The sequence below is a fragment of the Artemia franciscana genome, chromosome 4 (assembly GCF_032884065.1).
Source record: "Artemia franciscana chromosome 4, ASM3288406v1, whole genome shotgun sequence".
Lineage (NCBI taxonomy): Eukaryota > Metazoa > Arthropoda > Branchiopoda > Anostraca > Artemiidae > Artemia > Artemia franciscana.
Genome location: NC_088866.1, coordinates 55,996,503 through 56,023,289, shown reverse-complemented (window position 1 = coordinate 56,023,289; position 26,787 = coordinate 55,996,503). Strand labels below are relative to the sequence as shown.

At 35.7% G+C, this 26,787-nt stretch overlaps 1 long non-coding RNA gene across 3 annotated transcripts in view; it reads left to right on the top strand.

The window, feature by feature from the left end:
* Window positions 1-26,787, top strand: part of LOC136026647 (uncharacterized) — a 100,204-nt gene that overhangs the window by 2,053 nt on the left and 71,364 nt on the right. For all 3 annotated transcript variants that reach the window (XR_010617369.1, XR_010617367.1, XR_010617368.1), the window contains exon 2: window positions 24,245-24,483. This is a non-coding gene — a long non-coding RNA (uncharacterized LOC136026647). The remainder of the gene's footprint in view (window positions 1-24,244; window positions 24,484-26,787) is intronic.

Here is a 26,787-nt window from a genome sequence, read left to right as displayed (position 1 = left end):
TCGATACGATGACCCCTGGAAAAAAAACACGCACCCGTGATATGTCTTCTGGCAAAAAATATGAAATTCCACATTTTGTAGATTGGACCTTGACATTTTTTCTATAGGGTTCTCTGATACGCTGAATGCGATGGTGTGATTTAAGATCCTATGACTTTTAGGGGGTGTTTCCCCCTATTTTCCAAAATAAGGCAAATTTTCTCAGGCTCGTAACTTTTGATGACAAAGACTAAATTTGATGAAACTTATATATTTTAAAATCAGCATAAAAATCCGATTCTTTTGATATATCTTTTAGCATCGAAGTTCCGTGTTTTAGAGTTTCGTTTACTATTTAGTCGGATCGCTCCTTACTACAGGTCGTTACCACGAACTGTGTGACCTTGGGTCTTTGAACTTTTCAGTCACTTTCTTTGTAATATTTTCAAGCAGATCACTTCTTGTCTTCTCCAGTTGGGCTTCAGTTGCAACTAATTTGTCTTAAATTTTGGCGATTTTTAAAGATACTGAGTTAGACCATAATTTATCACTTGCTTTTAGAGCTAAAAAAGTCTTAGAAAGAGTTTCATAAATTTCAGGGGTATTATCAAGTTTCAAAATTGCTTTTTTGACAGCAGGCGTGGATGAATCTATCGTTTTAGGGTTGTATTCTTGAAGATTCGCATCTATTAACCTAAATTCATCATGACTACCCTAACAAGAAACCAGATAAGTGGGCTTTCCGTGCGAATCCTTTCCTATTTGCAAAATTCTCATAGACCATAGGGGGTAGTTCTTGAATTTAGCTAGCGCAACATCAAACTGTGTGAAACCCTGTATCATTAACAGTATCTTATTTTTAGAAGTCGATAAACAGAGTAAAAAGACTTATCTGTAAGTGAGGGCCGAGCCTCCCTATTGCATCCAAGTGGATTCCAATCCAACCTGTGTAAAGTCGGCCTAAAAGACTTTCCTGCGTATCACTTGGCAGTGCACTTTCCCAAACAGGGCCCACAGTTTGCCAATTCCACAATAAATAATCCTCCAAAAAATTTCAGTCCCAATTTGCAAAACTTATTTCAGTAATTGCAAGTTACTTCGTAACAGCACATTTAATTCAAAGCAGTAGCTAGCTCAGATCATGAACAATATAAAAAAATAATCCGATTAGTTTATATTTTGTAACCTTGAAAACTAGTTCAGTACTGAACTAGAGTACTGAATTAAACGGAATAGTGCTATGTACAAGAATTAAATTTAGAAAAAAGTTTTTTTTAGCTGAAAGTAAAAAGTAAGGAGCGACATTATCAAACAGTTCGTGGTAACGAACTGTAGTAAGGAGCGACCCGGCTCAATAGTAACCGAAACTCTAAAAAATTGAATTTTGATATCAATAGCTACATCAAAAGAATCGCATTTTAATGCTGATTTTAAATATATAAGTTTCATCAAGATTAGTATTACCCATCAAAAGTTACGAGCCTGAGAAAATTTGCCTTATTTAGGAAAATAGGGGGAAACACCCCCTAAAAGTCGTAGGATCTTAACGAAAATGACACCATCAGATTCAGGGTATCAGAGAACCATACTGTAGAAGTTTCAAGCTCCTATCTACAAAAATGTGGAATTTTGTATTTTTTGCCAGAAGACAAATCACGGGTGCGTGTTTATTTGTTTGTTTTTTTTTTTTTTTTTTTTTTTTTTTTCTTTTCCCCAGGGGTCATCGTATCGACCAAGTGGTCCTATAATGTCGCAAGAGGGCTCATTCTAACGGAAGTGAAAAGTTCTAGTGCCCTTTTTAAGTGACCAAAACAATTGGAGGGCATCTAGGCCCCCTCCCACGCTCATTTTTTTCCCAAAGTCAACGGATCAAAATTTTGAGATAGCCATTTTGTTCAGCATAGTCGAAAACCATAATAACTATGTCTTTGGGGATGACTTACTCCCCTACAATCCCTGGGGGAGGGGCTGCAAGTTACAAACTTTGACCATTGTTTGCATATAGTAATGGTTATTGGGAAGTGTACAGACGTTTTCAGGGGGATTTTATTTTGTTTGGGGGTGGGGCTGAGGAGAGGGGGCTATGTTGGAGGATCTTTCCTTGGAGGAATCTGTCATAGGGAAAGAAAAATTCAATGACAAGGGCGCAGGATTCTCTAGCATTACTATAAGAAAACAATGAAAAATAAACATGAAAACGTTTTTTCAAATGAAAGGAAGAAGTAGCATTGAAACTTAAAACGAACAGAGATTATTACGCATATGAGGGGTTCTAAAAATACTTTAGCATAAAGAGCAAGGTATTTAGGAGGAGATAAATACCTTGCTCTTTATGCTAAAGTATTTTTAGTAATTAAGACTATTTATTATAGGCCTTTCTGATTCAGGGGTCATTCTTAAAGAATTGGGACAAAACTTACGATTTAGTGTAAAGAGCAAGGTATTAACGAGGGTACAAACCCCCTCGTATACATAATAAAAATATAAGGTTATGAAAGTTTGTTACGTAAGTTAATTCTTAAGTTACGTATATTTTTTACTAATAAAAACGTTCGTTAAAATTAAAAGTTCTAGTTGCCTTTTTAAGTAACCGAAAAATTGGAGGGCAACTAGGCCTCCTTCTCCACCCCTTATTTCTCAAAATCGTCTGATCAAAACTAAGAGAAAGGCATTTAGCCAAAAAAAGAATTAATATACAAATTTCATTTTAATAGTTTATGTGCGGAGAGCCAAAACCAAACATGCATTAATTCAAAAACGTTCAGAAATTAAATAAAAAAAACTAATTTTTTTAGCTGAAAGTAAGGAGCGACATTAAAACTTAAAACGAACAGAAATTACTCCGTATATGAAATGAGTTGTCCCCTCCGCAATCCCTCGCTCTTTACGCTAAAGTTTGACTCTGCCACAATTCTACTTTTTAAAACAATTTAAAGCTTTAGCGTAAAGAGCGAGGGATTGCGGAGGGGACAACTCATTTCATATACGGAGTAATTTCTGTTCGTTTTAAGTTTTAATGTCGCTCCTTACTTTCAGCTAAAAAAATTAGTTTTTTTTATTTATTAAAACTTAAAACGAACAGAAATTACTTCGTATATGAAAGGGGCTGCTTCTTCATCAACGCCTCGCTCTTTACGCTAAAATTTGACTCTTTCTCTTAATTCTGCTTTTTAAAACAGTAAAAAACTATAGCGTAAAGAGCGGGGCGTTGATGAGGAAGCAGCCCCTTTCATATACGAAGTAATTTCTGTTCGTTTTAAGTTTTAATGTTGCTCCTTACTTGCAGCTAAAAAAACTTGTTTTTTTTATCTAATTTCTGAACGTTTTTGAATCAATGCATGTTTTGATCAATGCATGTTTGAACACCAAATTTGCAAGTTTTTTTTTGCTAAATGGCTTTCTCATAGTTTTAATCGAATGATTTTGAGAAAAAAGGGGGCGGTGGAGGAAGCCTAGTTGCCCTGCGATTTTTTGGTTACTTAAAAAGGCAACTACAACTTTTAATTTTTACGAATGTTTTTATTAGTAAAAGATAAACGTAACTTATAAATTAGCTTACGTACCGCACTATTGTAATCTCATGTTTTTATGTCATATATGAGGGGTTCACCCCCTCGTCAGTACCTCGCTCTTTACATTAAAGATTAAACTTTGTCCAAATTCATTAAGAATGACCCCTGAATCACAAAAGCCGTAGAATAAATAGTTGAAATCACTAAAAATAATTTAGCGTAAAGAGCGGGGTATTAGGAGGAGGTGAGCCCCTCATATGCGTAATAATTTCTGTTCGTTTTAAGCATTAATGCTGCTCCTTACTTCCAGCTGAAAAAAACTTTTCATGTTTATTTTTTCATTTTTTTTAAATAATGCTAGAAAATCCTGCGCTCCCTTCATGGAAATTTTCTTCCCCCATGACAAATTCCTCGATGGAAAGTTGCCCCAACACATCCCCCTCTTTTCAACCCCTCCCCCAACCAAAAAATACCCCTGAAAACGTCTGTACACTTCCCAATAACCATTACTATATGCAAGCACTGGTCAAAGTTTGTAACTTGTAGCCCCTCCCACGGAGACTGTGGGGGAGTAAGTCGTCCCCAAAGACATAGTTATAAGGTTTTTCCACTACTCTGAATAAAATGGCTATCTCAGAATTTTTATCCGTAGACCTCGGGAAAATAATTAACATGGGAGGGGGTGCCCTCCAATTTTTTTGGTCACTTAAGAAGGGCACTAGAACTTTTCATTTCCGTTAGAATGAGCCCTATCGCAAGATTCTAGGACCACTGGGTCGATACGATCGCTCCTGGGAAAAAAAACAAACAAACAAATAAACACGCATCCGTGATCCGCCTTCTGGCAAAAAATACAAAATTCCACATTCTCGTAGATAGGAGCTTGAAACTTCTACAATAGGGTTCTCTGATACACTGAATCTGATGTTGTGATTTTCGTTAAGGGGTGTTTCCCCCTATTTTCTAAAATAGGACAAATTTTCTCAGGCTCATAACTTTTGATGGGTGAGACTAAACTTGATAAAACTTATATATTTAAAATCAGCATTAAAATGCGATTCTTTTGATGTAGCTATTGGTATCAAAACTACATTTTTTAGAGTTTTGGTTACTATTGAGCCGGGTCGCTCCTTACTACAGCTCGTTACCACGAACTGTTTGACAATAATGCTGCTGTGAAGGTAGCACCTGAGGTTAGTTGATGGCTTCGTATTACATCAGGAGTTATGTTGCTTTATATGGATCATTTTGATGGACTTTGTCCGTAATCAAATCGGGAACTAAACTTTCCTAGACTTAGGGTATATTGATGATTTATGCATCCTAGATGAAAATGTTAGCATAATGAATGGACTTTTGAAGGTTTTCCGAGTTCAGGGTGCAAGTAGATTTCAAAATTAATGTCAAGAACAAGTACATGTTCCACAATTCTTCGTGCTACAAATGGCACACTTCGTGTCATATTTGGCACGATTACACATAATTGACACGCATGCGGAATGCGAAATACTTGAAAGCAGGAAGCCTCTCGTCTTTATTAGGCTGTAGAAAGTGCTGGCAATTTATGACAATTATGGATGCAAGGCTTTTTTTTCTTTTTTATTTTACTGGATATAAGAAAAAATGAGCTTAAAAATTTAAGGGGATTTTTTTTCGAATTCATTTAAAGAAATTATAAAAAAGTTGTTTTTCGTACTATAGGTGGAACTTGGCCTGTGCATTCTCCTCCCAAATTGGTGTCCTCGATTGCACCAACCATCCAAATTCTAACCATAGCTGTCGCTTAGCTATTGTTTTAGTTGAGCTTGGTTATAAATGCAGACCCAATGTATAAGATAGTAATTAGAAATATGACCTCCAATGTCTATCATTATCTGATAGTACATAATATTAAATATTGTAGGGGCTATTGATATGATATGTAAAAAGGTCGAAACCAGTTTCAAACACTTGATTACAAAACTTACAATTTTGTGTCCCAGACGATTGAGATGGAAACAACCTAGCTGAATGTCTGCCAATTTATTCTTAGCAATACTTAGCAACATTATTTGAGTTAATCTCTAAAACTTGGAAAAGTAAGTCCAATTTGCATATTTTTATATTATTGAAAAGTTCAATGTGATCTTAACTGTGTATTCTAGTTTTAATTTGACTGTATAGTTGAACCTTGAAATTTTGTAATATTATTTTCCACACCCTTTAGTTCATAAGTAGGTAGGTAATTCCGCTTGATGTTAAATAGTTCTCTGAAAATTGTTGATTTAAAAAAAGTGTTTTTTTTCCAATGTTAGTGACAAACCACTTACTTGAATGTGTGTTCGCATTCTTGGGAACTGGACTGTTAACGGAAACCTGTTCCATCGTAACGCATCAAGTTTTAAGGGGTACGATTTTAAGGGGTTTCACAATTCAAGGGGTGGATTGTGAAATGTTTCACAATTGGCTAGCGATCATTTACCCTTTTAAAGCAAGACCCGTTGATTTATCTGTAGTTTGGAGTTTCTACTCAGGTCTTTTTAATTTATAGAAGGCTCTATTTATGTTTGATATATTGCATAAAAATTCACCTGAATGTTTGGTTGATGTGTTTGAGAGAGATGAGCCTGAATATGAGACAAGGAATCCATCAGCGATTAGAAAACCGATTAAAAGGTCTGCAAGGTCTGCATTTTCGATTCGTCACGTTCTCCCTTCTATATGGGAGTCCCTTCCTTACGATCAAATAGTTCTTGGTAACGAACTGTAGTAAGCAGCAACCCGGCTCAATAGTAACCGAAACTCTAAAATATAGAATTTTAATACCAATATTTACATCAAAAGAATTGCGTTTTAATGCTGATTTTAAATATGTAAGATTCATCAAGTTTAGTCCTACTCATCAAAAGTTAAGAGCCTGAGAAAATTTGCCTTATTTTAGAAAATAAGTAGAAACACCCCCTAAAAGTCATACAATCTTAACAGAAATCACACCATAAAATTCAGCGTATCAGAGAACCCTAATGTAGAAGTTCCAAGCTCCTATCTACAAAAATGTGGAATTTCGCATTTTTTTGCAAGAAGACAGATCACGGATGTGTGTTTATTTGTTTTTTTGTTGTTGTTTTTTTTCCCCAGGTGTGATCGTATCGATTTAGTGGTCCTAGAATGTCGCGAGAGGGCTCATTCTAACGAAAATAAAAATTCTAGTGTCGTTTTTAAGTGACTAAAATATTGGAGGGCATCTAGGCCCCCTCCCATGATCACTTCCCCCCCCCAAGGTCACCAGATCAAAATTCTGAGATATCCATTTTATTTACCATAGTCGAAAAACCTAATAACTATGTCTCTGAGGATGAATTACTCTTCCACAGTCCCCGTGGGAGGGGCTGCAAGTTACAAACTTTGACCCGTGTTTACATATATGGTTATTGGGAAGTGTACAGACGTTTTCAGGCGGATTTTTTTTGGTTTGGGGGCGGGGAGGGGTATAAGTTGAGGAGAGGTGTTACGTGTGAGGATCTTTCCGTGGAGTATTTTGTCATGGGGGAAGAGAATTTCAATGAAGGGGGCGCAGAATTTTCTAGCATTATTAAAAAAAGCAATGAAAAAATAAATATGAAAAGTTTTTTCAACTGAAAGTAAGGAGCATCATTAAAACTTAAAACGAACAGAAATTATTACGCATATGAGGGGTTCACCTCCTCTAATTACATCGCTTTTCAGGCTAAAGTATTTTCAGTAATTTCAACTATTTAGTCTAAGGCCTTTGTAATTCAGGGGTCATTCTTAAGGAGCTGGGACAAAATTTAAGCTTTAATGTAAAGAGCGAGGTATTGACGAGGGAGTGAAGCCCCTCATATACGCAATAAAGACCTAAGGATATAGAAGTTCCTAAGAATATAGAAATACCTAAGAATATAGAAGTTCTAGTTGCATTTTTAAGCAATTAAATAAAAAAAAGTTTTTTTTTAATGAAAGTAAGGAGCGACATTAAAACTTAAAACGAACAGAAATTACTCCGTATATGATAGGGGCTTTTCCTTCTCAACGCCCCGCTCTTTACGCTAAAGTTTGACTCCTTCCCTTAACTCTAAATTTTAAAACAGTAAAAAACTTTAGCGTAAAGAGCGGGGCGTTGAGAAGGAAAAGCCCCTTTCATATGCGGAGTAATTTCTGTTCGTTTTAAGTTTTAATGTCGCTCCTTACTATCATTTAAAAAACTTGTTTTTTTTTTATTTTATATCTGAACGTTTTTGAATCAATGCATGTTTTGATTTTTGCTCTCCGCAGAAAAATAATTAAGACGAAATTTGTATTTTTTTTTTATTTTTTATTTTTTTTTGTTAAATGGCGTTCTCATAATTTTAATCGAATGATTTTGAGAAAAAAAGAGCGGGGGAGGAAGCCTAGTTGCCCTCCGATTTTCGGTTAATTAAAAAGGCAACTAGAACTTTTAATTTTTTATGAATCTTTTTATAAGTAAAAGATAAGCGTAACTTATAAATTAGCTTACGCAAAGAACTTTTGTATTCTCATGTTTTTATTACATACTAGCTTTTGAGGTGGCGTTTCGCGCCACCCCACCACAAAGTTGGTGGGGGTGTCTCGCGCCCCCCAAGCCCCCCCCTGCGCGTGTAAGTCGTTACGCGCCATATTAGTTACGCGCCATTGTAGTTGTGTCCCTCTGTCCCACCTGTGAATATATATATATATATATATATATATATATATATATATATATATATATATATATATATATATATATATATATATATATATATATATATATATATATATGTATATATATATATATATATATATATATATATATATATATATATATATATATATATATATATATATATATATATATATATATATATATATGTATATGTATATATATATATATATATATATATATATATATATATATATATATATATATATATATATATATATGTATATATATATGTTTTTAACTACGTAAAACTTGCGAATATACAACATTCTTCGCTGTCCCATTGTCTGTGCATATAAATAGAATGTCAGGTTCACTGACTCTTGAATATGCAACACATAATTGTCCATGGGAAAAACAATCCGTATTCAGATCTATACCTCATTATTCTAATGATTGCCCTTGAGCTTTGTTGATGGTGATTGCTAATCGAACATTCCCTGTGTCCCCGTCGTCATTTATATATCCCCCTGTGCCCCCGGTGTCCCTGTTGTAGTTGTGTCCCTGTGTCCCGGTCGTCATTTATATTCCCTATACCCCAGTCGTAATTTGTGTCCCGGTTTCCCAGCCTGTAATTTCTCTTTGAGTGTCCGGGTCGTCGTTTATATTCCCTGTGTCCCGGTGTCCCGGTCGTCGTTTGTGTCCCCGTCTGTAATTTCTCTTCGAACATTCCTTGTGTCCCGGTCGTCATTTATATATCCCCCCTGTGCCCCCGGCGTCCCCATTGTAGTTGTGTCCCTGTGTCGCGGTCGTCATTTATATTCCCTGTGTCCCCGTCGTGATTTGTGTCCCGGTGTCCCAGTCTGTAATTTCTCTTTGATCATCCCGGTCGTCATTTATATTCCATGTGTCCCGGTGTCCCGGTCGTCATTTGTGTCCCGGTGTCCCGGTCTGTAATTTCATCAGTTGACAAACATGACGTCAGTCGACAAACAACTTCATGACGACATACAGCTCAATCCTTATAATGACGTCAGTCGACAGACACACAAACAAACAACTTATTTTTATATGTATAGAAGATAGATCGATATGAGGGGGTTCGCCCCCTCGTCAGTACCTCGCTCTTTACACTAAAGCTTAAATTTTGTCCCAATTCATTAAGAATGACCCCTGAATCACAAAAGCCGCAGAATAAATAGTTGAAATTACTAAAAATACTTTAGCGTAAAGAGCGAGGTATTAGGAGGAGGTGAGCCCCTCATATGGGTAATAATTTCTGTTCATTTTAAGTTTCAATGCTGCTGCTTACTTCCAGCTGAAAAAAAACTTTCATATTTATTTTCTCTTTTTTTTTAAGTAATGCTAGTAAATCCTGCGCTCCCTTCATGGAAATTTTCTTCCCCCATGAAAAATTCCTCGATGGAAAGTTCCCCCAGCATACCCCGCTCTTCTTAACCCCTGCCTCAAACAAAAAAAAAATCCTCCTGAAAACGCCTGTACACTTCCCTATAACCATTACTATATGTAAGCACTGGTCAAAGTTTTGAACTTGTAACACCTCCCACGGGGACTGTGGGGGAATAAGTCATCCCCAAAGACATAGTTATAAGGTTTTTCGACTACGCTGAATAAAATGGCTATCTCAGAATTATGATCCGTTGACTTTGGAAAAATACTTAGCGTGGGAGGGGGCCTAGGTGCCCTCCAATTTTTTTGGTCACTTAAAAAGGCCACTAGAACTTTTCCTTTCCGTTAGAATGAGCCCTTTCGCAACATTCTAGGACAACTGGGTCGATACGATCACCCCTGGAAAAAAAAAAACAAAAAACAAAAAAACAAACAAACAAATAAACACGCATCCGTGATCTGCCTTCTGGCAAAAAAAAAATAAAATTCCACATTTTTATAGACAGGAGCTTGAAACTTCTATAGTAGGGCTCTCTGATACGCTGAATCTGATGGTATAATTTTCGTTAAGATTCTATGACTCTTAGGGAGTGTTTTCCCCTATTTTCTAAAATAAGGCAAATTTTTTCAGGCTCATATCTTTTGATGGGTAAGACTAAACTTGACGAAGCTTGTATATTTAAAATCAGCATTAAAATGTGATTCTTTTGATGTAGCTATTGGTATCAAAATTCCATTTTTTAGAGTTTTGGTTACTATTGAGCCGGGTCGCTCCTTACTACAGTTCGTTACCACGAACTGTTGATAAATTTCATAAAATTTAGTCTTTGTCATCAAAAGTTACTAGCCTGAGAAAATTTGCCTTATTTTAGAAAATTGCGAGAAACATCCCACCGTTGCATTCAGCGTATCAGAGAACCCTACTGCAAAAGTTCAAGTTCCCATCTACAAAAATGTGGAACTTCGTTTTTTTGCCACTCTAGTAAGGTCGCTCCCTACTACAGTTCGTTACCACGAACTGTTTGATCAAAAAATTGGAGGGCAACTAGGCCTCCTCCCCTGCTCCTTTTTTTCTCAAGATCTTCCGATTAGAAGTATGAGGAAGCCATATAGCCAAAAAAAAATATTATGTAAATTTCGTTTTAAATATTTATGTATGGAAAGCCAAAATCAAAACATGCATTAATTCAAAAACGTTCAGAAATTAAATAAAAAAAACAATTTTTTTTTAACTGAAAGTAAGGAGCGACATTAAAGCAAAACGAACAGAAATTACTCCGTATATGAAAGGGGCTTTCTTCCTCAACGCCCCGCTCTTCACGCTAAAGTTTTTTACAGTTTTAAAAAGTAAAGTTAAGAGAAAGAGTCAAACTTAAGCGTAAAGAGCGGGGTGTTGAGGAGGAACAACCCCTTTTCGTACACGGAGTAATTTTTGTTCGTTTTAAGTTTTAATATCACTCTTTAATTTCAGTTAAAAAAAACTTTTTTTTTTGTTTAATATAGTTCAAGAGACTGATAGGCCGACTTTTCGTGGGTTGCTTAGGGCTCATTGTTTTGGTATTTATGATTTATGATTTTTTTTATATATATGCATAGATAAAGTAGGGAAATAGTGTATAAAAGTGTTGTTATTATCTTAGTGTAACACAGGGTCTGAAATGATGACTTTTTTTGCTTGATTTTGTTTTGATTTTTTTTTTTTTGCTTTTTAGGGGAATCCATTCCTAGCTAATTGTTTTGCAGTTTCGAGAATGGCCGCACGAGCCATAAGGCTTTTTGGTAAATTTTTCTTTTTTGTATTTTGTGTTTTTATAAATAAATTCTATCGCTCTCTGTAGTTTCTTTTAACTAAATGGAGTATATTTGAACTTAGTACTAAGACTGGGGGACGGGAAGGGAACATCTTCGTTCAATTCAATCAATGTGGTCATTCAATCACGAATTCCGAGTTTTAAAACTCTAGAACTAAATTTGATGAGGGCACAACTTGCAACCTCTTACACACCGTATATACCCCTGGGCATCCTGTATTCCTAATTATGGTATTTAGTTCAAATTTAAAGAAGGCTATTTTGACGTAAATGATCAAAAGCTCCCAAAAATATCCGTCGGGGTCAAAACAAAAGAGTAATCCTCCCCAATCGCGGAGCTTACCTATCCAAATCACACAAATGGTCTATTTGGTAAATACACATAATTCATTGCTAGATTTCAATAGAGAGGTTGAATTAAAAAAAAAAATCAAAGTCATGTAAGAATTTCCAATGCATATGATTTAAGGACACGCTATGATTAGAGTCCCCTTGAAGTCCCTTGCATCCAAATTCTCAAATATTTGCATATTCCAGTGTTTTTGGTACATGCCCATGTAGGGTTTTTAAGACAGTGGTTTAAAATTTTAAGCATAAAAAATATAATATGGCTGTTCAAGATGAAACCCATGAGGTACATTTTTTACAAGAAGTGTCAAATAGTTCATTCAAATGATCAGGAAAAAAGAAACACCAACAAGAGCCAGGTATGAAAAATGGAAAAGAAAAAAACAGAAACGTCCACTGAAATATAATCCAGCATTTGGTGTGTGTTCTAAATAAGCAGAAAGCACCTTATTTTCCAAGGGGGAATATTTTTAGAGGGGGTAATATCCATGGTGGTCGTTTTCCAGAGTGTTGTTGTGGTGGGAGGAGGGAGGGGGGGGGGTAAAAACTTAGACTCTAGAGCCAAGTCTTACCATTCAATGTTTAGCTAGAAGAAGGGTTGCACTCTTTTATTTTACTGGGGTTCGGTTATTTATTTAACTATCTGTTTACTTATACAAAAAGGTGAATGCAAAGAATTATCGAAGATGACAATTTGGAGGAGAACTGCTGGTAGGCTTAAAACGACATTTTAAAGAGTAAATATAGAAAAGCAGTAATTGACTTTGATAACTCGATTGAATAAAATAGAAAACAGTTTAAAAGAAATCATAGAAACTTATTTTCTAATTCTCCTACACAATTCTCCGCAAATTCAAGTAACTAATTCTCCACATTTCCAGTAATTGATTGACTTCGATAAATATTTTTGATAACGATATTAATAAGTAACTAATAATGGGGGGGGGGAGTAAATGTACCTATTTACAGTCATTAGGGAACCTACAAATGGAGGTTGTTGGGTATCAATCAAACAAAACATAAACCATTACCAAATTTTCCATAATTACGGCCAAGTATGTACAAAAACATAAAATAATAAAGAAAAAAGGCACGCTGTCTGAAAACTATCTCACGAGACTATTTTCTGAAATGACGGGGGAAACTACCAATAAAAATGCATTCAAGTCTTTTCTTATTCAACCGAATAATATTCAGTTGAAATTATTCAATTGGTTCAGTTAAAGCTAAATCCTAATACAAACAATTTCTTAGGAGAGAAATCTTTCGTACTAAAAGCAAGGAAGCTACTAGATGGGACGGAACTAATTTCCAAAGTGACGAGCTTAAAGAAAAGGGAGACGATTAGTCAGTTAACAATAGGGTTTTGAGGAATAAGGAGAATGTCCTTACTGTGGATCCTGGGTCGTTTGAAAATGTTTCATAAGCTAGGGCGCAAAGTGTTAAGAATATTTATACTTAACCAATACTTTATAAAATCACTGAAAATATCGAGCCTAGTGGATGTAAGTGCCAAGCTAGTTGATAAATCCGCCCCCCACTCATTATTTAAGTAACACCTTTAAGAGCAGCAGTTTACATAGAAGGTGCGCCGAAACCTTTACAACTGGATTCTCTGGTACGATGAATTTGATTGTGTTATTTCCACAAGAATCACTCCATGTTTGAGGAGTAGGGGTGCTTTCCTCATAATAAAGAAATCAGGTAGCTTTTTTAGCAATTGGGGGGGCAGCTTTAAACTTGTTGAATCTGCCTATTTAGAACCACCACAAAAAGGAGATTCAGTGAATATATGTATTTTCGTCGTAATTCATTTTATAATGTTTCAATTCCAATTAACACGAGGCATCTCTTGCTTATAGCCCGTTACCATGAACTGTTTGATTTTCCAGTAGGTATAAACTGTTCAGTGGGTGTGTTCTTTTTTTTTCCTTTTCTCGTTTCCTTTTCCGTTGATAAAGACTTCGAGATATGAAACCGAAATGTTCGGGCGATAATAAAAACACAGTTTTTTCTGTTTTAATTCAAAGCATTACCTGCTATTACATTTTTAATTTTATTTCAATTATAAATAGAAAGGTGTAAGAAGTCATTACGTAAATATATCAAATACTTACTCTAGAGTAAGTAGAGTAAATATATCAAAATACTATCAAAAGAATATCAAATCAACGCTAAAGTTTGACTCTTTCTCTTAACTCTACTTTTTAAAACAGTATAAAACTTTAGCGTAAAGAGCGGGGCGTTGAGGAGGAAAAGCCCTTTTCATATACGGAGTAATTTCTGTTCGTTTTAAGTTTTAACGTCGCTCCTTAATTTCATTTAAAAAATGTGTTTTTTTTTATTTAATTTCTGGACTTTTTATAATTCATGCATGTTTTGATCTTGGCTCTCCGCACATAAATAATTAAAACGAAATTTGTCCACTAATTTTCTTTTTGGCTAAATGGCTTTCTCATAGTTGTAATCGGAAGATTTTGAGAAAAAAGGAGAGAGGGAGGAAGCCTAGTTGCCCTCCGATTTTTTGATTACATAAAAAGACAACTAGAACTTTTAATTGTTTTACGAACATTTTCGTTAGTAAAAAATATACACAAAGGCATCACCTTGAATCACAGAGGCCGTAGAATAAATAGTTGAAATTACTAAAAATACTTTAGCGTAAAGAGCGAGGTATTACAAAGAGGTAAACCCCTCATATGCGCAATAATTTAAGCTCGTTTTAAGTTTTCATGCTGCTCCTGACTTTCAGTAGAAAAAAAGCTTCTCATATTTATTTTTTCATTGTTTTTTTAAATAATGCAAAAAAATCCTTTTTTTTTTGCATTGAAAGCAAAAAAAGAGAGACTTCATTGAAAGTCTCTTCCCCCGTGAGAAGTTTTTCCATGGAAAGATCCACCCACGTAACACCCCCCCCCCTCACCTCAACTCTCCCTCCCGAACCAAAAAAATCCCCCTGAAAATGTCCGTACACTTCCCAGTAACCATTACTATATCAAACCGTTCGTGGTAATGAACTGTAGTAAGAGCGACCCGGCTCAATAGTAACCAAAACTCTAAAAAATGGAATTTTTTCACACCATCAGATCCAGCGTATCAGAGAACCTTGATGTAGAAGTTTTAAGCTCCTATCTACAAAAATGTGGAATTTCGCATTTTTTGCCAGAAGACAAATCACGGATGCGTGTTTATTTTCTTTTTTTTCAGGGGTGATCGTATCGACCCAGTGGTCCTAGAATGTCATGGGAGGGCTCATTCTAATGGAAATTAAAAGTTCTAGTGCCCTTTTTAAGTGACCAAAAAAATTGGAGGGCACCTAGACCCCTCACGCGCTCATTTTTCCCCCAAAGTCACCGGATCAAAATTCTGAGATAGCCATTTTATTCACCATATTCGAAAAACTTAATAACTATGTCTTTGGGGACGACTTACTACCCCGCAGTCCCCGTGGGAGGGGTTGCGAGTTACAAACACTGACCTGTGTTTACATTAAATAAAAAAAACAAGTTTTTTCATCTGAAAGTAAGGAGCGACATTAAAATTTAAAACGAACAGAAATTACTTCGTATATGAAAGGGGCTGCCTCCTCATCAACGCCCCGTTCTTTGCACTAAACATTGACTCTTTCTCTCAACTCTTCTTTTTAAAACAGTAAAAAACTTTAGCGTAATGAGCGGGGTGTTGATGAGGAAGCAGCCCCTTTCATATACGAAGTAATTTCTGTTCGTTTTAAATTTTAATGTCGCTCCATACTTTCAGTTGAAAAAACTTGTTTTTTTTATTTAATATTACAAGAAGACGAAGGGCATTCAGATGAGCCTCAAAATAAATGATGTGGGGAGGGTTGAATTACATAAAAACGGGTTATGTGTATAAGGATTGTCAAAAGGGTGAGACATACTGGAACAATTGAGTATATTAATTTGGAAAATTCAGAAAATTATAAAGGAAATGTCCCACTAAAAATGAACCGACGTGGCTTTGATTACATCAATTTATTCTTAAATTTATGGAAAATGGTGAGCACATTAGCTCTCGAATAGACTTCACCAACTGAAATGAGTCCATTTACCCGGACCTAGTGAAGCACCAGGCCCAAAATAAGTTTTTTTTTTTTTTTAATCCGAGACGGGAAGCGACTTGATTGCGACTTGATTACCCAGAGCTTGAATAAAATAGAATAAAAAAGACAATATTTCTATACTACCAATATCACTGCAACTACCACCACTACTATTACCAGACAACTCTATTTACAATATTGAGGGGAAATTCAAGTTAAATTAAAAAACACTATGTGTATGCAAATTGTCAAAACATCGTACCTCAGGAATTGATTCGGGTATTAAGTTGGAACTTAGAGAGAATAATTACAGGAAAAGATCTACTACTACTACTACTACTACTACTACTACTAAAAACTCTACGCAGCATGAAGCCACCTGAGGCCAACACAGCTATGAACACTCCTCCTCCATTCCAATCTATTCAAAGCCTCCCTCATTACACCTTCCCAAGAAGTTCCCATTTCCTTTAAATCTTTCTTTATGACATCTTCCCACCCCAGACGAGGACGACCTGCTTTCCGTTTAGCCCTAGACGGTTGGCTGGAAAGGGCAATCTTTGGCAATCTGTCATCCTTCATCCGCAGAACGTGCCCCTAACCATATCAACCTTTCTTTCATTATAGCCCAAGAAAGCGGGATTCAACCACACTTTTCGTACAACAATTTCTCGGAAAACATCTAGTAAATCTTAATCCGCTTTCGGAGCACCCATGCTTCAGAGCCATATTTGACAACTATCACTGTACCTTCTAATATTCTAATCTTGGTTTTTAGATTTATCTTCCCATTCTTTTTAACCCTTTTTTAATTGTGAAAAAACGCCCTGAACCACGGCTATTCTATTTTTAACGTCTTCACTGCTCCAACCGTCTTTACTAATAATACTACCAAGGTAAGTGAAGCTCCCAACCTGATCAATCTTTTCGTTATCCAGCGTCACCTTTTCATCTTCACTTATTCCTATCCTTAGTGACTTAGTCTTCTTAACATTAATCTTCAGACCAATTCTAGCACCCTAAACTCGCAAAACCTCTAAAAGTTCATTCATTTTTCTCACACTTTCATTTAGGATGCTTAAATCATCAGCATAATCTAAGTCAAGGAGAATTTTTCCTCCCTATTTGATTCCGTGATCTTCTATCAACAGAATCGAACACTTGCTGATAATCTATAAAACTGAGGACCAAAGGTGTTTGATAACTCAGGCACTTCAGAATTATTAACCTAAGAGTAAAAATTTGGTCGAAACGTTCTCTACCTTTTATAGAACCGCACTGTTTTCCTCTTAAAACTTTGTGTACAGCATCTCTCAGTCTAAAAATTACCATATTACTAAATAATTTGCTACCCACAGATTCCAGACTAATGGCTCGGTAATTACGACACTCACTCTTATTACCCTTCTCATACAGCGATTTAATTAAGGTTTACCTAAAATTGTTAGGTATTTACCTTCCCCTTTTTCAAGAATCATATTCATAATCTTCAGTAATTCATTTTCAACCTCGGAGCCACCATATTTAAGAAGCTCATTTACTCACTATCAGCACCTGCAGCCTTATTATTTTTTAGGCATTTTAATACCGTCGCTAGTTCTTCCTCACGAAATAAATCTTATCACAAACTTTTTCATTTTCCTCTATATCAGAAAATGAGACACTATATATAAGACACTATCATCAACTTCATAAAATCATTCCAATCATCTTCCACATTGTCAAATTTTAAACTCTCAAGTTTAGTATTCAACTGTTCCTGGAAAGTTTCTCTCAAATTCTCATCCTGGAGCCTACCTCCATCATAACTTCCCAGGAGGTAGTTGCCCTTCCGAAATTTCAGCTTTAAATTAACCCTAGACACTATTAGATTTACTTTAGTATTTACTTTTAACATCAATAACAGCACTCCTATATACCTTAGTATCTTAAATTGATGCTGCACTCTTCGGTTTACAATAACATAATCAACAAGGTTTGCTGTCTTACCATCGTGTGAGTACCATGTCAACTTATGGGCCATTTTATGACCAAACACCGTATTGATTATACCTAGATTGCTATATTTACAAATTTGCAAAAGTCTATAGCCATTACTGTTTTCTTTTCCTACACCAAATTTACCTAGGCTAGGATACCATTTATCCCTATTTATACCAACCTTGGCGTTGAAATCTTCTAGTAAAAACACCATATTTCTTCTTGGGACCCTGTCTATTTGTTCCTGTAACTGTGAGTAAAATTCATCTAAGTCAATAGCATCTCCTTCAGTTGGTTCAACAGGGGCATATACTATTATGACTGATATTCTGAAATTTTTAGTGATAAAATGAGCAATTAGTATTCTTTTGTTAATACCTTCCCAGTCTACAAAAGACTTGGCTGCTTCCTTATTCATTAGAGTCCTACTCCCTGTCTATGTATCTGATCCTTCCTGACTGAGTAAACAAATTCTATGCCACCTAGTTTCATGCTTCCTACCCATGGGATATAAGTTTCTGATACTCCTAGTAAGTCCAGTTCGAATCGTCTGAATTCGTCAGTCAAAATGTCAATTAGATAGTCATTTTTTAACGTCGTAACATTCCAAGATCCAGTTTTAATGTTCTTTAAATCATTGAAATTATTTTGGCCCCAGGAAAAGTAATGATCCCGTATACCAGTGCAGGACCTGGATCAGCATATCTTCTCAAGTCAACACCGAAGCGCTTAAGCCGGCTTAGAACCGGACAGCAAGAAGTCTCTGGAACCTCCAGTATAAACGGAGGTTTTGTGCAATCCTGGGCCCGTCCTGGTCACAGTATGGTTTTCAGCACTTGGCGACACTCTTCCATCAACAAGAATCGAAATCCTGCACAGACAGTCCCAAGTCTACTACCTCCGAATTATTATATATCCATGCCTAAAAATATTTCGCTACTACGGGGAGGCAGCTCATAGTAGATAAATTAGCTAGGAAAAGGTTTTTCAGCCCGAAAACACTCGTCAAAACAGACTAAACTCAGAAGAATTATCCATTAATCACCAAAAGTCAATACGTGTACAATACTGCTAATCCTACTATTATTGCTGCATTTACTTCTGTTACTACTACTTCTGTTGATACAACTTGTAAGGCTAAGAGCACTGAGGGGAAAATTTTATAACATACAGGTTATTAAAAGAACATATCAACCATGTCATAACAACAGCTAAACACTGGAATATGTAAATATTTGAGAATTAGGACGCAAGGGAGTTCAAGGGGACTCTGGTCATTGCGTGTCCTTAAATCATCTGCATTAAAATTCTTGCATGAGTTTGATTTTTTTTTTTTTAAGTTGATCATAAATCATAAATACCAAAACAATGGTCCCTAAGCAACCCACGAAAAGTCGGCCCATCAGTCTCTTGAACTATATCATAAGGAAGGGACTCCCATATAGAAGGAAGAACGTGGCGAATCGAAAATCCGGACCTTGTAGACCTTTTAATCGGTTTCCTAATCGCTGACAAATTCCTTGTCTCATATTCATGCCCATCTCTCTCAAACACACTAGCCAAACATTCAGGTGCATTTTTATGCAATATATCAAACATAAATAGAGCCTTCTATAAATTAAAAAGACCTGAATAGAAACTCCGAACTACAGTAGATCAATAGGTCATGACTTAAAAGGGCAAATGATCGCTAGTGAATTGTGAAACATTTCACAATCCACCCCTTGAATTGTGAAACCCCTTAAAATCGTACCCCTTAAAACTTGATGCGTTACGATGGAAAAGGTTTCCGTTAACAGTCCAGTTCCCAAGAATGCGAACACACCATCAAGTAAGTGGTTTTGTCACTAACATTGGAAAAAAAAACTTTTTTTTAATCAACAATTTTCAGAGATAAATCAACTTTTATCAACAATTTGTATTAAGATAAACATGTATTCTTTAACTTTTGGCGGCATCAGGCAACTTTCTAGTAGCATAAAACTTCTGTCCACCTTTTTTACCACTCTATTTCCAATGATCTTTAGTGGAGGAAACTGTTAATTTTTTTACTATTCTTTAAGCCTTTCTTTGTCTATTTCCTACTTATCGTAAGCAACATTCCTAATTTGTCTATTTCATACGCTGGATTATATTTCAGTGGACGTTTCTGTTCTTTTCTTTTCCATTTTTCATACCAAACTCTTGTTGGTGTTTCTTTTTTCCTTATCATTTGGTGAAACATTTGAAACTTCTTGTAAAAAATGTACCTTATAGGTTTTATCTTGAATAGCCATATTTATCTTAATATTTTTTTTTATGATTAAAATTTAACTATTTTAAACCATTGTCTTAAAAACCCTACATGGGCATCTACCACAAACACTGGAATATGCAAATATTTGAGAATTTGGATGCAAGAGACTTCAAGGGGACTCTAATCGTTGCGTGTCCTTAAATCATATACATTGAAAATTCTTGCATGACTTTGATTTTTTTTTTTTTTTTATTCAACCTCTATTGAAATCTAGCAATTAATAATGTGTATTTACCATATAGACCTTTTGTGTGATTTGGATAGTTAAGCTCCCTGATTGTGGAGGATTACTCTTTATTTTACCCCGCCGGATATTATTTCAATTCGTGATTGAATGACCACATTGATTGAATTGAAGGAAGATGATCCCTTCCCGTCCCCCAGTCTTAGTACTAAGTTCACATATGCTCCATGTAGTTAAAAGAAGCTATAGAGAGAGAGAAAATTTATTTATAAAAACACAAAAAAATACAAGAAAGAAAAATTTACCAAAAAGCCTTATGGCTTGTGCCGCCATTCTCGAAACTACAAAACAATTAATTAGGAATGGATTCCCCTAAAAAGCAAAAAAACAAAACAAAATCAAGCAAAAAATCACTTGATACCCTATACTACACTAACCTAATATAACAACACTTTTATGCACTATTTCCCTACTTTATCTATGCATATATATATATATATATATATATATATATATATATATATATATATATATATATATATATATATATATATATATATATATATATATATTTATATATAATTATAAATCATAAATACCAAAACAATGGTCCCTAAGCAACCCTCGAAAAGTCGGCCTATCAGTCTCTTGAACTACATTAAATAAATAAAAACAAGTTTTATTTAACTGAAAGTAAGGAGCGACATTAAAACTTTAAACGAACAAAAATTACTCCGTGTATGAAAGGGGCTGTTCCTCCTCAACGCCCCGCTCTTTATGCTAAAGTGTGACTCTTTCTCTTAACTCTACTTTTTAAAACAGGAAAAAAATTTAGCGTAAAAAGCGGGGCGTTGAGGAGGAAAAGCCCCTTTCATATACGGAGTAATTTCTGTTCGTTTTAAGTTTTAATGTCGCTCCTTACTTTCAGTTAAAAAAACTTGTTTTTTTATTATTTAATTTCTGAACGTTTTTGAATTAATGCGCTTTCCGCATTTATGTGCTTTCCGCACATAAATATTTAAAACGAAATTTGCATATTATTTTTTTTGGCTATATGGGTTTCTCATAGTTTTAATTGGAAGATTTTGAGAAAAAAAGGAGCAGCGGAGGAAGCCTAGTTACCCTCCAATTTTTTGATTACTTAAAAAGGCAACTAGAACTTTTAATTTTCTTACGAATGTTTTCATTAGTAAAAAGTATACGTAACTTGCGAATTAACTTATGTAACAAACTTCTATATTCGTAGGTTTTTATTACGTATATGAGGGGGTTCAGCCCCTGGTCAATACCTTGCTCTTTACATTAAAGCTTAAATTTTGTCCCAGTTCCTTAAGTATGACCCCTGAATAACAAAGGCCTTAGAATAAATAGTTGAAATTACTGAAAATACTTTGGCCTAAAGAGCGATGTGTTACGAGGAGGTGAACCCCTCATATGCGTAATAATTTCTGTTCGTTTTTTAATGATGCTCCTTATTTTCAGTTGAAAAAACTTTTAATATTTATTTTTTCATTGTTTTTTAAATAATGCTAGAAAATTCTGCGCACCCTTCATTGAAATTCTGTTCTCCCATGAAAAATTCCTCCATGGAAAGATCCTCACACGTAACCCCCCTCTCAACTTATACCCCCCCCCCCCCGCCCTCAAACCAAAAAAAAATTCCCTTGGAAACGTCTGTACGCTTCCCAATAACCATATATGTAAACACTGGCCAAAGTTTGAAACTTGCAGCCCCTCCCACGGGGACTGTGGAAGAGTAAGTCATCCTCAAAGACTTACTAGGTTTTTCGACTATGGTAAATAAAATGGATATCTCAGAATTTTGATCTGGTAACTTTGGGGGAAAATTGAGCGTGGGAGGGGGCGTAGGTGCCCTCCAATATTTTGGTCACCTAAAAAAGGCGCTAGAATTTTTAATTTTCGTTAGAATGAGCCCTCTCGCAACATTCTAGGACCACTGAATCGGTACGATCACCCCTGGGAAAAGAAAAAAACAAATAAACACGCATCCGTGATCTGTCTTCTTGCAAAAAATGCGAAATTCCACATTTTTGTAAATAGGAGCTTGAAACTTCTATATCAGGGTTATCTGATACGCTGGATCTTATGGTGTGATTTCTGTTAAAATTGTATGACTCTTAGGGGGTGTTTCTCCCTATTTTCTAAAATAAGGCAAATTTTCTCAGGCTCGTAACTTCTGATGAGTAAGACTAAACTTGATGAATCTTGTATATTTAAAATCAGTATTAAAACGCAATTCTTTTGATGCAACTATTGGCATCAAAATTCTATTTTTTAGAATTTCGGTTACTATTGAGCCGGGTGAATGCTTACTACAGTTCGTTACCACGAACTGTTTGATCGTAAGGAAGGGACTCCCATATAGAAGGACTAACGTGGCAAATAGAAAATGCAGACCTTGTAGACCTTTTAATCGGTTTTCTAATTGCTGATGAATTCCTTGTCTCATATTCAGGCTCATCTCTCTCAAACACGCCAACCAAACATTCAGGTGGATTTTTATACAATATATCAAACATAAATAGAGCCTTCTATAAATTAAAAAGACCTGAATAGAAACCCCGAACTACAGATAAATCAGCAGGTCATGCTTTAAAAGGGTAAATGATTGCTAGTGAATTGTGAAACATTTCACAATCCACCCCTTGAATTGTGAAACCCCTTAAAATCGTACCCCTTAAAGCTTGATGCGTTACGATGGAACAGATTTTCGTTAACAGTCCAGTTCCCAAGAATGACAACACACATTCAAGTAAGTGTTTTTGTCACTAACATTGGAAAAAAAACACTTTTTTTTTTAAATCAACAATTTTCAGAGAACTATTTAACATCAAGCGGAATTACCTACCTACTTATGAACTAAAGGGTGTGGAAAATCATATTACAAAATTTCAAGGTTCAACTATACAGTCAAATTAAAACTAGAATACACAGTTAAGATCACATTGAACTTTTCAATAATATAAAAATATGCAAATTGGACTTACTTTTCCAAGTTTTAGAGAGTAACTCAAATAATGTTGCTAAGTATTGCTAAGAATAAATTGGCAGACATTCAGTTAGGTTGTTTCCATCTCAATCGTCTGGGACACAAAATTGTAAGTTTTTGTAATCAAGTGTTTGAAACTGGTTTCGACCTTTTTACATATCATATCAATAGCCCCTACAATATTTAATATTATGTACTACCAGATAATGATAGACATTGGAGGTCATATTTCTAATTACTATCTTATACATTGTGTCTGCATTTATAACCAAGCTCAACTAAAACAATAGCTAAGCGACAGCTACGGTTGGAATTTGGATGGTTGGTGCAATCGACGGCACCAATTTGGGAGGAGAATGCACAGGCCAGTTTCTACCTATAGTATGTAAAACAACTTTTTTATAATTTCTTTAAATGGAATCAAAAATCCCTTAGATTTCTTAGTTCGTTTTTTCTTATATCCCTTAAAGTAAAAAAGAAAAAAGCCTTGCCTCTATAATTTTCATAAATTGGCACCACTTTCTACAGCCTAATAATGACGAGAGGCTTCCCGCTTTCAAGTATCGCGCTTACCGCATACGTGTCAATTATTGTATAATTGTGCCAAATATGACAGGAAGTGTGCCATTGTGGCACAACCAAGTTTGGAATATTTACCGCATGCTATGTTATAGGTGGTACGCCAATATATTCATTAGGTGGTGGGGGTGTACACAGGTGGGGTACAAGAGTCAGGAAACCCTTTTGGTTTTGAAAAATAGTAATTTTAAAAACTAAAATGACAAAATATCCCCACAAAAAACTGAGTGGTGCCTGAAGGGGTTCAAAACAAAACAAACATTTCATTAATGCTTTTTATAACTAAATCTATTAATTTTCCCTTTTCAAACATAACTTAAGCTTATTTTGTCTTTTGAATCTCCTTTTGAAATAAAGGACCGAATAAGACTCTCAATAATATACATTAATAAGTAATTGCATCAAATTCTAGTTGAGCCTATTAGCTACTGGAAGAAACGCCAAGGAGGACAGAGGAAGAACTGGTGGAACCTGGCCAAGTCAGACCTTGAACCAATAGGGGGTTTCAGAAAATTTGGTCACAGATGGTCAACACAGTGGCTCGCCTTTGCAGAGCAGCTGGCACAAGATCGATCAACATGGTCCAAGAAGGTCTCTAAGATCATCGATGCCGGGCGAGGTGGAAACGCCTGATTCCCGCCACAAGTACAAGTAAGTAAGTAGTAATTGCATCAAATGTCTCAAATAATCAAAGACTTGGTTTGTAAATTTTTTTACTTTAACTTCTTAATAATAGAAACATTAATAAATTTATCTACAGCATCCCTAAGCCTAAATACATCATCATACTAAGAAATTTGCTTCCTAGAGAAACCAGATTAATACCTAGAGAAACCAGATTAAGAAACCAGAGAAACCAGAAACTAGAGAAACCAGATGCCTCTATAATTAACACACTCACTCTTGTCACCTTTTTATGAAGAGGTTTAATTAGGGTTTTTCGCCAAATCGCTAGGTGTTTCTCCTTTTTAGAAGTCATATAAATATTCTTCAGCAAGATATATCTAACCTCAAAATCAGCGTGTTAAAATAGAAATATATATTTCCCGAACTATCAGCACCTGGGGCATTTTTAATCCAATAGTACTCTCTCAAATTCTTCGTCACAAAATAAATGTTTCTTTACATCCAATGCGTCATAAAGATTTTTTTTCTTTTCTTCATCTTTTCCTGTAATTCTGTCACGGTACAGCACATTCTAGAAATGTTCTACCCACCTCTCTTTAACTCTTTCCTTCTCACTAATGGTGGTCCTGTTTTTATCTTTAACTGGGACAAGTCCAGATTGACTATTCACTCTCAATTTACTAACACACTAGTACAATATTTTACTATTATGCATTTTCCATATCCTCGAAAATTTTCTTCATGGCCTCCCCTTCATACTTGTTTAATCTATGTTTAGTGATTTCTCCACTTTCTTTACTTTCCTCTTGCCTTCAAATGATCCATCACTCAAATAAATCTTGTATGGGGCTCTCCTTCTTTATATTAAACATAAAGCGATTTCACTAATATTTCTAGCTATTTTTGTAACTTTCTTCCCTAAGACACACTTCACAAACGATTTTACTAAGATTATTCCATTCATCTTCTGCGTCGTCAGATTTTACTCTCCAGTGTAGTATCTTCCTGGAAAGTTTCTCTCTAATTCACATCCTGGAGTCTACAAACGTCATAACCTCCTGAAAGTTAGTGGTGAAAGCTTTACAAAAGTTAGCTAAAATTCATTGAAAGTTTAGCTTTCTTTATCATAGGCAGCGCTATTGCGCTGCCTAAATGAAGCACGATGTGGGAACAATGTACTATTTGGGGGGGGGGGGGTTGACCTTAGACCAGGGCACTTCGCATCGAAGGACTTGTCATAGAAAGTGCAAAAATAGCTCATTCGATTGGAAATTTAAACAGTAAGGGCCCTTTTTAATAGTCATAAGCGATTGGAGGGCAACTAGCCCCCTCACAAGCCCACCAATCCCCAAACACGTCCAACAAAAATTTGGTGATAATCATTTTGTTCAAAGTAGGTGAAAGGTCTGGGAATTATATATCTGAAGATGACCCCCCGCCACAGTCCTCGGGGCAAGGGTTGTAAGTTATGTCCTGGGGCATGTAGAGTTTATATCGAAAGGGTGATCGTATAGACTTTGGAGGGGGCTCATTGGATTGGTAATCAGAAGTTCTAGTGCCTCTTTTAAGATTCAGAGTAATTGGAGGGTGGATATCTCCGCCACACACTTCATATTTTCCTGGAATGCATCTGATAGAAATTTTGAGACGGCCATTTGTTATTGTAGAAACTTCGATAAAGGCTCCTTCGATTGAAAATCGAAGGAGCTAGTTCCCTTTTTAATAATTAAAAGTGATTAGAGGGCAGCTACCCCGTCCTCACGTCTACCGTTTCCTCAAACGTATCTAATTAAAATTTTGAGATAGTCATTTTTTGAAGTGTTGTAAAAATATTTTGAAAACTACCTCTTTGAAGATGATGACCCCCCCCCAATGCCCTCAGGGCAAGGGTTGTAGTTATGCCCTGGGGCATACAAGGTTTTTATAGAAGTGGCGGTCGTATAAACTTTGGAGGGGCTCATTGAATTGGTATTCAGATTTTCTAATACCCTTTTTAAGAATCAACGTGATTAGAGAGCAGATACTCCTCCCCCACACACACCTCGTATATTCCCAAAATGCATCCGATCGAAATTTTGAGATGGTCATTTTTTGGTTGTAGAAACTTCAAAAATAATTCATGCGATTGGAAACGAAAAGTACCCCCCTTCAATAGTCAAAAGTGATCGGAGGGCAGCAAGGCTTCCTCCTTACATCCATCAAGCCCAAACCATTTCTAATCAAAGTTTTGAGATATCCATTCTGTTCATCGCAGTTGAAAGGTCATGAAATTATGTCTTTGAGAATAACAAGCCACTCCACCCTCCCACAGCCCTCGGCGCAAGGGTT